The 14,741-nt window shown below is 48.1% G+C and overlaps 1 protein-coding gene across 16 annotated transcripts in view; it reads right to left on the bottom strand.

Annotated features, from left to right (window-relative positions):
• The window catches only part of ADA2 (adenosine deaminase 2), a 71,259-nt gene that overhangs the window by 31,620 nt on the left and 24,898 nt on the right, over positions 1 to 14,741 (bottom strand). For 4 of the 16 annotated variants that reach the window (XM_058282490.1, XM_058282495.2, XM_071210105.1 and 1 more), the window contains one exon: positions 12,218 to 12,314. The exons of 10 other annotated variants lie outside the window; for them this stretch is intronic. The gene's annotated coding sequence lies outside the window, so the exon portion shown is untranslated. Of the gene's footprint in view, positions 1 to 1,192; positions 1,551 to 12,217; positions 12,315 to 14,741 lie in introns of all 16 variants that reach the window. 2 more of the 16 variants (XM_071210103.1, XM_071210107.1) reach the window with 1 other exon arrangement.

Genomic DNA, 14,741 nt, shown 5'->3' with positions numbered 1-14,741 from the left:
CTGCACAGCACCTGGCACAGAGCAAGTTCTTAATGAGCAGGCCTACCAGGTTAAGAACAGTGAGCCTCGACCGTGTCTCCCCTGCACCACTTGCCCTTGGTTTATGGACGTGACCTGCACCCCACCGCTTCCAGGCCCACTCTCAGGCCTTCTGCCCCCCATCTACCCGCACACTCCACGTGCTGCCAGTCCTGCAGAGCCCGGACCTGCAGCGCCCCTGCGCTCCCTGTCATCTCCTCCCAGAAAGGAAAAACGTTTTGTGAACAAAAATCCAAAAGTGCACATGACAGGAAATCAGGAATCTCCCTAGCAGGAAGGTTAAAGTTTTCTTTTGTTTTTTTATTTTTTTATTTTTATTTTTTATTTTTTTTTAAAGATTTGTTTATTTATTTAATCCCCACCCCCTTCCCCGGTTGTTTGTTCTCTGTGTCTATTTGCTCCGTCTTGTTTCTTTGTCCGCTTCTGTTGTCATTGGCTGCACGGGAAGTGTGGGCGGCGCCATTCCTGGGCAGGCTGCTCTTTCTTACGCGCTGGGCGGCTCTCCTTACAGGTGCACTCCTTGCGCGTGGGGCTCCCCTACGCGGGGGACACCCCTGTGTGGCAGGGCACTCCTGCGCGCATCAGCACTGCGCATGGGCCAGCTCCACACGGGTCAAGGAGGCCCGGGGTTTGAACCTTGGACCTCCCATGTGGTAGAAGGATGCCCTAACCACTGGGCCAAGTCCGTTTCCCTTTTGTTTTTTTAAGGATACCAGGCATTGAAGATTGAACCCAGGACCTCATACCTGGGAAGCAGGGGCTCAACCATTTGAGCGCCATCCCATCCCCCAGAATTAGTTCATTTATAAGAAGTCAGAGGTGCCCGAAGGAATACACAACTGGTAGGAAAAAGCAAAATCACTTAAAGCAGAAGGGTGAGAAGAACAAATCACCCAGTTTGAAAAGAAATCACATGAAGATTTTTAAAAACCTCAGCTCAGAGCTAAAGATCCTGCTTTTCTCTCCGACTGCTTTGATTGGATGGAGGAGCTCGTTTTGCCTCCCTAAAGGCGGCTCTTGATGATGCCAGCTCCTGGCATGGCCAGGGAGCGCCAAGAGGGCAGCGGGTGGGGAAGCCGGAGCTGCAGATCCTACTTGGGCTAGGAGGGTGGTGGACTCCAACAGGAAGAGGGGGGCGACTGGGCACTCTCACCTGGAGACAGGATCAGCATCACGGCGATCGAGCAGGGCTCAGGTCCCAGAGGCGCTGTAAGGGAGGCCTGCAAAGCTGGCTGGCACAGGGGCAGCTCAGCCCAGAGCCAACCTCGTGGCTCGTGTGGTCAGAGTCACCTCCAAGGGGCCCTCTGTGGCTGAGCTCCCAGCATTGTTTAGCAGAAAAGGTGTGGCATCTGACGACAGCGGGCAATGGGTGTAAAATTGCAAAGCCTGGGAAGGCTATTCTGCCAAGTACAGACACCGTAAAATGTGAAACAAAGCCTTCTCTTTTATGCTTTGTTGAAGACAGGCGTCAGAAGCAGCAACTGGGCTTATTGTGCTCAGAATCTGAACATCTATAGGGCAGAAAAAGAAGACAAAAGTATCCTTTCCCTGATTACAAAACGAAACCTACGTGGCAAGAAGCCTGAAAAGACAGGTGCCTTGTGACCTCCGAATTCAAGACAGGAGAAGTTTCCAAAATTATAGATGGATTATGGCTACACAAGTTTTCAAAAAATGTTTTTTGTGGTAATACATATTCAACTCAAAATTTCCCATTTTAACCAATATCATGTGTACAATTCAGTGACATTAATTACATTCACAATATTTAATATGCTACCCTCACCAGCATCCATCATCAAAATTTTTCATCATCCCAAACCAAAAATCTTACCCATCAACTTCTCATTGTCCCTCCTCCTAGCCCCTGATAATCTCTACTCTACTTTCTGTCTCTCTTAATTTGCTTATTCGAGTTGTTTCATATAAGCAAGATCATACCATATTTGTCCTTTTGTGTTGGCCTTGCTTCACTCAAAATGATGTCTTCCAGGTTCATCCATGTTGTGGCATGTGTCAGAACTTTATTCCACTTTATAGCTGAATAATATTTTTGTTGTACGGGTATGCCACATTTTGTTTATCCGTTCATATGTTGATAGACACTTGGGTTGGCTATTGTGAATAATGCACTATGAACATTGGTGTGCAAATAACGTTGAAGTCCCAGATTTCAATTTTTGGGGGTATCTACCTAGAATTGTCATTACCAGGTCATATTGTAAGTCTATGTTTAAATTTCTGAGGGAATAGCAAACTATTTTCCATAGTGGTTGCACCATTTTACATTCCCACCAGCAGTACCAAGCGTTCCAATTTCTCCACATTCTTGTCAACAGTTGTAATTTTCCCACCTTTTAAATGCTAGCTATCCTAGTGGGTATGAATCAGTATCTCATTATATGGTTTGATTTGCATTTCCCTAATGGTATTGATGTTAGGTATCTTTTCGTGTGCTTTTTGGTCATTTGTATATCTTGTACGTCTATTCAAGTCTTTTGTCTATTTTTAAATTGCGGTGCTTGTATCTTTGTTGTTGAGTTGTAGAATTTATTTATTTATTTATTTATTTATTTATTTATTTATTTAAATGTTACATTAAAAAAATATGAGGTTCTCATATATACCCCCCCACCCTCCTCATCCCACTCCTCCCATAACCACAACCTCCTCCACCATCATGGGACATTCACCAAACTTGGTGAATACATCTCTGAGCACTGCTGCATCACATGGTCAATGGTCCACATTATAGTTTACACTCTCCCCCAGTCCACCCAGTGGGCCATGGGAGGACATACAATATCCAGTAACTGTCCTTGCAGTACCACCCAGAACAACTCCAAGTCCTGAAAATGCCCCCACATCACATCTCTTCTTCCCACTCCCCACCCTCAGCAGCTACCATGGCCACTTTCTCCATCTCAATGCTACATTTACTTCCATTACTAATCACATTAGTTCCAGATTAGAGTATCAGTAAGTCCACTCTAATCCATACTCTATTCCTCCATTCTGTGGACCCTGGGATGGTTATGTCCACTTCACCTCTGTAAGGTTTCTTTATATACTCTGGATATTAAACCCTTATCAGATATATGATTCCAAATATTTTCTCCAGTTCTGTAGGCTGTCTTTTCACTTTATTGAGATAATGTCTTTTAATGCACAAGTTTTAAATTTTGATGTCCTATTTATCAATTCTTTTTTTTTGTTGCTCATGCTTTTGGTGTCATATCTAAGAATCCACTATTTAAAGCAAGGTCCTAAAGATGTTTCCCTATGTTTTCTTTTAAGAATTTTATAGCTTTAGCTCTTACATTTAGGTCATTGATCCATTTTGAGTGATTTTTTTTGTTTATGGTGTGAGGTAGGGATCCAGTTTCATTCTTTTATATGTGGATATCCAGTTTTCCCAGTACTACCATTTGTTGAAGAAACTATTCTGTCCTTGGCATCCTTAGCAAAAATCACCCCCTCTCAATCTGAGGTAGAGTGGGCAACACCATCCCCAAATCCTCAAGGTTGAGGAATGAACAAACATAAGGGGGGAATGCAACCATGGACAAAGTAAACTTACTAATATTGTATTACAGTAATGGAAGAACATGTAACATTGATATAAAGATAGTGGTTACCAGAGGTTCTGAAGGGAGGAGAAGGGAATAATATGTGAAACATAGGGCATTTGTAGGGCATCGGAATTAAGAGTAAAATAATGTAAACTACAGACCTTGGTTAGTAGCGATGCTTCAATATTTATTCATCAATTGTAAAAAATGTGCCACACAATTGTAAGATGCTATTAATAGGGGAAGATGGGGAGTATATAGGAATTCTTTATATTTTCCATGTAACTTTTCTGTAATCTAAAACCTTTTTTTTTTTAAGTTTATGTTAAAAAAAATCAATTAGCCATAGACATGTGGCTACAAAAATATCTGAGACGTTTTGTTTTTTTAATCAAAACTTCTTTTCTTCCCACCATTCCCATGAATTATATGCTGTCATATACCTTGCAAGGGTTGCAAAATCTGTAAGGACTGTGCTACAGGCAAGGGAGTCACCTAAGGTTTAAGGTTTAAGAGCTGAATAAACCATTTTTACATAAAGTTAATAAAGTTCTCTGGTTCCCAGAGTTAAGAAAATGGAAATAATAATTGCTAACTTTATTGAAGATTTTATATGGGTATAGATATATTCTCATTTCATCCTTGCAGCAATCTTACAAGGTTGCCTTACGGCTACCCCCACACATGGAAGCACCTGGAAGTTAGATAACTTGCCCAAGGTCCCACAGCTGTTAATGAGCTTGGACTTGAATCTGGGCAGGCTCTACCATACTGCCTTCCCTGGCTGCAAGAAAATGTAAGGCCTTCAAAGTTGGGGGGAGTCACAGGCCTGGAGCAGCTTGCATCAGCCTACGAGAGTAGACCTCTGGAGGAGAGCCCAGTTAGCCAAGGCAGGAACGGACCTTAGCAGGCATCAAAGTATTTTTCATATACTGAGAACTCATGTTTTCCATCACCGAAACATTTTTTAGGGAGCAGAAAAGTTTGCTCTTCCACTGAACTGGAATTCAGTGTGATTTTGGGCAAATTTCCTAACAGTTATAAGTCTTGCAATATGGTAAAAATAACATGTGCCTGGGAAGCAGATGTGGCTCAAGCAATTGGGCTCTTGTCTGCCATATGGGAGGTCCAGGTTCGATTCCTGGGGCCTCCTTGTGAAGGTGAGCTGGCCTGCACAATGAGCTAGCCCATGCGGAGTGCTGGCCTGCGCAAGCTGCCCCAAGCTGAGAGCTGGCGCAGCAAGATGATGCAACAAAAAGAGACACAGAGGAGAGACAATAAGAGATGCAGCAGACCAGGATGCTGAGGTGGTGTAAGAGAATGAGCACCTCTCACCCATTCTGGAAGGTCCCAGGATTGGCTCCTGGCGCTGCCTGAAGAGAAGACAAGAGGACACAGAAGAATGCACAGAGAATGGACACAGCGCAGACAATGAGGAGGGTGGGGGAGAAATAAATAAATAAATAAACCTTAAAAAAAAAAAAGATCCTAAGATCAGGGCTGTGCGGCAAGCACAGGGTTGGAGCCGGGTTAGGGTTGGAGCCGGTAAAGACCTCTAGGGGAAACGGATGTGGCTCAAGTGATAGAGCTTCTGCCTACCATACGGGAGGATCTGGATTCGATTCCAAGGGCCTCCTGATGAAAAAGAAGAAGAAAAAGCGTCCCTGCGTGGCAAGCCAGTGCCTGCGCGAGTGCCCGCGGAGTGAGCCAGTGTCCCACACAAGCGAGTCACACAGCAAGATGATACGCATCAAAAGAGAGACAAAGGGAGAGTCAAGGTGAAGCGCAGCAGAAACCAGGAACTGAGGTGGTGCCATTGACAGGGAACCTCTCTCCCCATCAGGAGTCTCCGGGGTCAAATCCTGGTGAATCCTAGGAGAGAAAATGAGAAGAGAAGACAACACAGACAGCAAAACCAGCAGGGAGGGAGGAGGGGAAGGGGGGAAATAAATAAATCTTTAAAAGTAAAAACCGCTAGGAGAGAATTTTTTTCAAGATGAAATTGGGGGAAGTAGATGTGGCTCAACTGATAGTGCATCCGCCTACCACATGGGAAGTTCAGGGTTCAAACCCAGGGCCTCCTGGCCCATGTGGTGAGCTGGCCCACACGCAGTGCTGCTGTGCACAAGGAGTGCTGTGCCACGCAGGGGGGTCCCCCGGGTGGGGGTGCCCCCTGCTCAGGGGTGCACCCCACAGGGAAAGCCACCCTGTGCAAGGAGCACAGCCCGCCCAGGAGTAGCGCCGCACACATGGAGAGCTAACACAGCAAGATGGTGCAACAGAAAGGGACACCGATTCCTGGTGCCATCTGACAAGAAGCAAGCGGGCACAGAGAAACACGCAGTGAATGGCCACAGAGAGCAGACAATGGGGGGGAGGGGGAGAGAAATAAATAAAATGATCTTTTTTTTTAAAAAAAAAGATGAAATTGGTAGAATACCGAATGTGTTTGATTGTTTTTGTTTGTTTTTTTTTTTTAAAGATTTATTTATTTATTTTAATTTCCCCCCTCCCCTGGTTGTCTGTTCTTGGTGTCTATTTGCTGCGTCTTGTTTCTTTGTCCGCTTCTGTTGTCGTCAGCGGCACGGGAAGTGTGGGCGGCGCCATTCCTGGGCAGGCTGCACTTTCTTTTCACTCAGGGCGGCTTTCCTCACGGGCGCACTCCTTGCGCGTGGGGCTCCCCCACGCGGGGGACACCCTTGCGTGGCACGGCACTCCTTGCGCGCATCAGCACTGCGCATGGCCAGCTCCACACGGGTCAAGGAGGCCCGGGGTTTGAACCGCGGACCTCCCATGTGGTAGACGGACGCCCTAACCACTGGGCCAAAGTCCGTTTCCCTGTTTGATTGTATTGATAAGAATTTCATACAACCAGGGGAGCGTTTGAAGATGAATAAGCAAAAAGGACATAGAACACAAAGTAGAAAAAATATGACAACTATTAATTCCACAGAAGGAAAAGTTGTCATAGTAAATGACCCAGTTCAGCAGTGTCTACATAGCCGTACTAATATAAGCACTGAATAGAGAGCTAACTAAATTATGATGTAAATTTATTGGGATAATGGAATGGTGGAAAACGCGGGTGGTGGGGGTGGAGGACAGAGCTGGGATAGGGCTAAGTCGTCATATAGTGGGAAACCAGCAGCTAAATCCTAAAGTGGACAGAAGAATAATGAAATAGCAACATAAACCAAAAGACTCCACTCACAGGCACGAAAAGCCCTGCCTTGGGAGAGCACCAAGTGGTGGGCGCAGGGAGGGGCAGTGCCAACCCGCAGGGAGCCCTGCGACCCTGGAAGCCACGGGCAGGAGTGCCCGGCTCCAGCGAGACGGCCCTCTTCCTGTTTTTCAGACTGCTGGGCTGTCCATTAAAGTGACCTCGGAGCAGAATGGAGCAATCCGAGAGGTCAGACGTAAGCAAACCACAGACGTCACGCCCGAGCGGAGCCGGACAGACGGTCACAAACCCGAGTGGAGAGTGCCTGTGGCGGAATCCCTTCCTGCTTCTAAGAGGAGCTGTGAAAAGTTACGATTCTACGTCTGTCTTCCCCATTAGAGTGCAAGAATTAAAGGCTTGTGCAAAAAGGAACACCTGCCTGACACGTGCTGCAACCAGGTGCTATGGTGATTTATCGGCATTGTTCTGCAAGCCTCGGGATCTTGCAGGTGCAGAAGCACAGCCCCAGATTAAGTAAAATACCTTAATCCAGGCAGACAGACTCCAGCGATCAAGCTCCCCACCCCTCTTTTCTACTGCTTTCTATTTTATCTTGTCCCCTGCTATATTCTCTGTACCTTGCACAGTGCTGAAAGACTATTTATTTTTATTGTCCTTTTCCTTGGGGGGGGGGGAGGGGCAAACACTCAAAGGGACACCCAGTAGGGAAGAGGCCCTTTCACTCCTGTCTGTCCTGACAGTGTGCTGGAGTACCTGGGCCAGCTCTGAGCTCTCATGCTCCATTTAGCCCATCCTGACTTCATTGGTTTCCTGCAGCTGTTGCGACAAAGGAGCCCAAATTGTGTGACTTACAGCAAGAGAAATTTATTCTCTCACAGTTCTGGAGGCTCAAGTCCAAGATCAAGGTGTGGGCAGGATGACGCTCCATGTGAAGGCTGTAGGGGAGAATCCTTCCTTCCCTCCTCTAGCTTCTGGTGGCCCTGGCACTCCTTGGCTTGTGGCAGTACCATGCCATTCTCATTCGTGGCGCTCTCTACTGTGTGTGTTTGTGTCTCTTCATCTCTTCTTATAAGGACACCAGTCATCCTGGGTGAGGGCCCACCCTCCTCTAACCTTGATTACATCTTCAGATACCCTATATCCCCAGTAAATTCACACTCACAGGGATGGGAAGTTAGGCCTTCAACTAATCTTTTTTTTTTTTTTAAGAGATTTATTTTGCTTATTTATTTACACACTGCCTTGTTGTTTGTGCTTGTTTGTCTGCTGTGTCTTCTCGTTGTGTGCTCTCTGTGTCTGAACATCTTCTTTTTAGGAGACACCAGGAACTGAACCCAGGACCTCCCATGGGGAGGGAGTTGCCCAATCGTTTGAACCACCCCTGCTCCTTGCTTGTTGTGTCTCTCATTGTGTTTCCTCAATGTATCTCCTCGTTGTATCATCTTGTTGCGTCAGATTGCTGTACCAGCCTGTCACATCTGCTTGCTGTCTTGCTTGTCTTCTTTAGGAGGCACTTGTCTTCTTTAGGAGGCACCAAACCCATAACCTCCCATGTGGTAGGTGGTGCCTCATCCGTTTCTCTCAACTTAACTTTTTTGGGGACACAATTCAACCCATAACTCTGACTTTTTTTACTTTTCCTCTCCACAAAACCTGATCCTCTCCCAATTTTCCCTTTCTCCATAAGGACCACATCCACCCACCCAGTTGGTTCTGACAGAAACCCGATTACCACCGTAGAAGACGAATTGGCGCTACCTTCCGCATCTCCTGCACCACCCCTGGGCCAAGCCCAGTTGATCCTCCCTCACAATCTGTTCTTGCATCTGCGCATTTCTCTCCGTGTCCCAGTCACAGCCCCAATGCCAGGCACCGCCATCCCTCGTCTGCCCTACTCTAGTCCTTCCACTTGGATCCCTTTCCATTTATTTTCCACTCTGCAGATCTAAAAGCACACTTCTCAGCAGGTCTTCCTTGCTGAAAACCTTTCAAAGTCTACTCCTACATTGAGAGTAATATCCAAACTCTTTTTATGCCCTTGAAACCATCCATCTACCCTCTTTCCCCACTGCTCCCTTTTGCCCACTGTGGTGGCTTGGAGTTAGGCTCCCCAGAAAAACATGTTCTTAAGTGTAATCTATTCCTGTGGCTGGGAGCCCGTTGTAAGCAGGACCTTAGGAGGTGGCTACTTCAGTTGAGGTGTGGCCACCTCAATCAGGATGGGTCTTCGTCCTATGAGTGGAGTCCTTATTGAGAAGGCCACACAGGGAGAAGCTACAGGAGCAGCCAGAAGCTGGAAGTCAACAGAACCAGGAGAGAAGGCAGGAGAGGATTCCATGTACAATGTCCTATGATGGAAAGCCAAGGAACCGCAAAGGTTGCTGGCCAGCCAGAAGATGGCGGCCCTGGGAGGAAGCCAGCCTTCCAGCCTCTGAAACCAATAAATTCTTATTGTTGGGAAGCAGATGTAGCTCAAGCGACTGGGCTCCTGTCTACCACATGGGAGGTCCAGGGTTCAATTCCCGGGGCCTCCTGGTGAAGGCAGGTTGGCACATGGGGCGAGTTGGCCTGAGCGGAGAGCTGGCCCACACTGAGTGCTGGCTCATGCAGTGAGCTGCCCAAGCGGAGCAGTAGTACAGCAAGATGACACAACAAAAAAAGGCACAGAGGAGAGACAGTAAGAGACACAGCAGACCAGGTGTGCAAGAGATCAAGCGCCTTTCTCCCACTCCGGAAGGTCCCAGGATCGGTTCCCGGTACTGCCTAAAGAGAAGACAAGCAGCGTAGAAGAATGCACTGCGAATGGACACAGAAAGTGGACAATGGGGGGGAGGGTGGGGATAATAAAATAAACCTTCCTTAAAAAAATTTCCTATTGTTAAGTCAACATCAACCCATTGTATGGTTTTTGATTTAGCAACAGAGAAATCAAAATATCCACTGACCAATCTTCTCTTAATATCTCAAATGTGGTGGCGAGCCCTTTCACTTTCTAAGGGTTTGCAATGTAATTCCCTTTGCCTGGAAAGTGCTTTCCTCCCCTTTACCAGGCTAACTCCTGACCATCCTTTAGGCCCTAATGTAAATGTTTCTTCCCCAAGGAAGCCTTCAATGGACACCCCCAATCTAAATGTAATCCCTCAGTTATCCTCTTCATAGTGTCCTCTTCTCTTATTCCACAGCATGTATCACAAGTTTTAATTTAGAAAGTACATATTTCCAGGATTGTTTATTTAATATAATTCTCCATACTTCGATTATAAGCTGCTCGAGGGTTGGGACCAACTGTTGCTCATGGCTGTGTCCTTTGAGTCTACACAGCACCTGGCTCAAAATATGTGCCCAAGAAAGATCTTTTGCAGGCATGTGCGCAGTCATTCAGGAATGAATGCATACATACAAGTATGGAAGGGAATTCTGAGTATTGGTTGCAGGTGGTAAACATTTGGGTCTTCTCAACCCGGTGTAATGGGGAAGAAGTAATTGAGATCAGGGTGGCCATTCACCCCCACCACTCACCTGCAGGATATCTTTATGTGCCACCTGATGAAAAGAATGGTTGTATTAGGTAGATAAGTCTATAATGTTGGCAATGTCAATGGTGTCCCCCAGAACTGTGCAGTGCTCAACCTGTTCATTAGCACGTGGCAGCCTTAGAAGCAGTGAGAAATGCTAATTGCATATCAATAAGCCTAGCCTAGAATTTCTAGCTTTTCATACTTCATTTTTATTCATCTTCATTGAAATACTGAGATATCTCTAGGGCCTAGAGTCACCTTGTGTTGGACTATTTGCTCTCAATCTCCAATACACTTTTGCTAGCATCAACACTTACCTTTGTACTCTCCATCCTTTCTTTGTTCTGTCCTTACTTTTCTTTTCCTATTCTTTTTCAGGCTGGGGAGGGGGGAGGGGACGCTTTCTCTTAATTTCATCGGCTATATCTTATGAGACTGTATTTTGTGGTCCTTTCCTCTCGCTGGTCTGGGGACTCATCTCCCATCACACCAACACCTGTGTCTTGCCATCACCTTCAAAGTAAAGTGGGTTCTGAACCCAAAGACAAAACATGGTTTCTAATGTGGCCACGCCCAGTTGGACCAGCAACAAGAGACACAAGAAGAAAAACATAATGAGAGACGTAACAAAGCAGGGAACTGACGTGGCTCAAGAAATTAGGCGCCTCCCTTCCACATGAGAGGTCCCAGGTGTGCCCACTAAAAGAAACAAGGAAGATGAACAGCCACAGCAAGTGTAACCAATGAGGGGGTGGAAGAAATAAATAAAATAAATCTTACAAAAAAATAATTAAAAATTTTTTAAAAAGAAGAGCAGCAGGGGAGAGGAATGGGGCAGCGGTCTTTTGAAAGTCTTCTCAAAATCCAGCTGAGTACAGCTGCCTGTACAGCCACAACCTCTTCCAGGATGTTCTTCGCTCTGGTGAAGAGATCTTAGTAATGTCACTCAGAGCATGCAGCTTCCCTTCTAAAACCCCTGCAAAAGTTCCCCATGGCCACATGAGCTGCAGCTAGTCATACTGCACTCTCGGCAGTTCCCCTATTCAGCCTGATTCCTGCACATGGTCTCGGGTCCAGAAAAGCTTTTCCTTCCTCTTTCATCTGGTCAGCTCCTTCTTAGCTTCTCAATCTCAGCTTAGACTTTGAGTCTTCTCAGAAGTCTTGAGTTCCCCTCCTCCCGGGTCAACCCCTAAACCAGATGCCCTTCCTGTTCTCATGACCCTACTCTAGCACTAATATACCCTACCGCACTGTTTCAGGGACCTGTGTCTCTACCACGAGGATGAATTTTCTTTTTTTTTAAAGTTTTATTTTATTTATCCCCCCCATACCCTTTTGTTTCACGCTCACTGTCTGCTCTCTGTGTCTGTTCATTGTGTGCTCGTCTTCTTTTTAGGAGGCACCAGGAACAGAATCTGGGACCATCCCATGTGAGAGAGAGATGCCTAATCTCTTGAGCCACCTCTGCTCCCTGCTTATTTTGTCTCTCATTGTGATTCCTGGTTGTGGTTCTTCGTTGCGTCATCTCGTTGTGTCAGCCCATCGCATCAGCTTGCTGTCTTGCTAGTTTTCTTTAGGAGGTACTGGAAACGGAAACCAGGACCTCCCCTGTGGTAGGCAAGCACCCAACTGCTTGAGCCACATCTGCTTCCCAGGATGCATTTCTTTGAGGACAGGGACTGCCTCATTGCCCAAGCACTGTGCCTGGCATGAAGTAACTACTTGGTCAATATTTGTCCCCTGAAGGAATAAATGAGTGAACGAAGCCACATAGTTGTTGTCCTTACTCTTTTCAGGCTTCTCTTCTTGCCACCACGGGAGCCAAGGGGACTCAAGAACTGTCCTTTGACCAGCCACTGTGACTCTGATTTAAGCAGGTCCTTTATCCCTAAAGTGCATTTCCTTACCCTTGTTCCACATCTTTCTGCCTCCTCTTTAAACCAAGAGGCTCCCTCCAGAGTCTCCCAATCTACGGCTATTCAGGAGGATCGAGGAAGCCTGGACCTGCGGAGGAGAAAGCACATCTGGAGAGAGGCCAGCGGACGGGGCGCCCACACTTCTGAGTGCGTCCTTTGTGCTCTGCCCTTTTCCCACTAAAGCCTGACAGCCCCCTGAGGTAGCCGTCATTGTCCCTGATTATAAAACGAGGAAACTGGGGGCCCAAGGGTTAAATAACCATCCCGGGTTCCGCAGGCACCGAGGGGTGAGACCAGGCGAACAACACAGCTTGAGCGGAACCTTTCCTGTGGGATCTGCCCGTGCCAGGAACTGCCTCCTGGAATCCTACAGTCCCTCACGAGCTGGGTCAAGGGTTCGTCTCCACTCACCAGATGAGGAACAGGAAGCCCAGAGGATAAACTGGATCTGGGTCACGGGGTAAGGGGCCGGAGCCACGGCCCGGCACTAAACTGGCCTCGGCTTCCTGCCTCCTCGGGGAACAAAAGAGGAAACAGATGGTGTGCGAAAAACAGTAAGTGCGGATCGTTGGGAGGGAGAAGGGGTTCTAGAGCCACCACCGGCGGGGGCACCCGTCTCCCCAGGCCCACAGGACCTCCCGTGGAGAGACGCGGCCTGGGCGCCACACTCCCCGCCTTGGAAGGCCCTGGCTGGTCACTGCCTGGGCTTGACAAGCCGCCAGCTCCACTCTCGCTCTATCTGCCACCGCCCTCCCCTCTCATTGCTCAGGGGCCAAGTTCAGCCTCAAGCCACTTGCTGTCCAAAGGACCCTTAGATCAACCCTTCAAAATGCACGGAGACTTGAAGGCGCCCTACTGAAGGCAGACCTCAGGTGGAAGGAAAACAGGACGATTCCGGCCCCCAACGCTTTCAACCTCTTTGCATGTTTAGAATCACCAGGGAAGCTTCCAGAAGACGCAGCGGGTGTCTAAGCCCCACCCCCAGGCCAGTTGGGTCAGATTCCCTGGGCTTGGGGCTGGGACTTTCATATATATTTTTAATGTTCTCCTGGTGATTTGTTGTGCCCCGGAGCTGAAGAGACCATCACATTGTCTCCGCACATAAAGAGAGTCCAGTTCTTAGGGAGTCTGGAGGGGAATGGGGAGGGCTCGCGAGGGAGATGGGATTTGAGGTGACCCCGGGCAGCACCCTGGGGATCGAGACTTGGGAGGCGGGAATGAGGGGATGTGGACTTCCTGGGCCCTTCTGGACCCTTCTGCTCTTGGGATGGGGACGCACAGGCAAGCCAAACAGAGCTTCAAGTTGGCTTATTTCCAACTTGGTTGTGGTGCTGGAGAGACGGGGGTAGGAGAGGCACAGAGAGATGGGGAGGGCAGGCCTTCCGCCCCCTTTCCTGCATTTCTCTAGCCTCCTTCCACTCAAACACAGCCTGACTTGCTCTGCCATCTCCACGGAAACCCTGCTCTTTTGCCACCAACCACCTGGAACCCTCCACACTCTGTTTCCAGTTGGGAACACCTTCGCGCACACCCCTCGGCCCTCTGCTCCCCGAGCCTGGAAAGCAAAGGAACGCCTCCGGGCGCGGCAGCTTCCCCAGGCTGGGGTCTCAAGCAGGGGACCCCAGCCTGTGATGGGCGGTGAGGACGCCCGTGCCGTCTCCTCACAGCCCTCCCACAACACTGCAGAAAGTGTGCGTTTAGCTGCTCCTGCGGGCCACAGAGGGAAGCCAGTCTGTCACCCGCGAAGTTGCAAGCTGAGAAGACAACACAACAGAGACCAGAAAAAGGAGGTGGGTCAAGGGAGGGAATGGCCGTCCTGGAGTGAAACCAACCCCAGGCAGGGCTCAGAAAATGCCTCCACAAGCCTGACCTGCTTTTCAAAACCCAGCAGGGCTCCGCTAATATTTCCCAGCCTCTCGGTCGGGCTGGTGACTGGGTTTGGTCCTGTCCCAGGGGGCTCAAGGTCAAAGTTTGGGGGTTGTGGCGTGCCAGTGTGTACTGCCCCTCCCCGCCACCCCCAACTAACCAAAAACACCCATTTGCAACCGGAATTGCTCTTTAGGTATGCCAGAGCTACCTCCTAGGTGACTACACCCCCTCCCCCCCAAGGCAAATGAGAATGAGGTGACCCCTCCCTCCCCATAACTTGGAACCTGGTGCTATCTGGTTAAAATGTAAATGCAGGGGTCTTAAATATTTTTAAAGCTGTAATACAAGGAACAGATTGCCCCAGGACCAAAAGTCTTACTTTTTACATGCAAATGAAAATAATGAATCTTTAAATGCAGTTATTGTCAAGGTGATGAGCTCACTCGGTCAAGGAGCCCAAGCTGGGTGGGCTCAGGTGCATGATAAAAAAACACACACACACACACAAAACCCCAGCAATCTGGGCAGAGAAGAAAAAGACCAAAAGGGGACACAAGAATCCAAGAGAGTTGATAAAAAGTTCTAAAGAAGAGCCAGTCTGTAAAACCTGTAGAAGGAGGGCAGGGTTGCTGGGGTCAGAAATGGG

This window comes from Dasypus novemcinctus, chromosome 20, assembly GCF_030445035.2.
Source record: "Dasypus novemcinctus isolate mDasNov1 chromosome 20, mDasNov1.1.hap2, whole genome shotgun sequence".
Taxonomy (NCBI): Eukaryota; Metazoa; Chordata; class Mammalia; order Cingulata; family Dasypodidae; genus Dasypus; species Dasypus novemcinctus.
The sequence above is the reverse complement of the archived record's forward strand: the minus strand, read 5'-3'. Positions and strand labels throughout refer to the sequence as shown.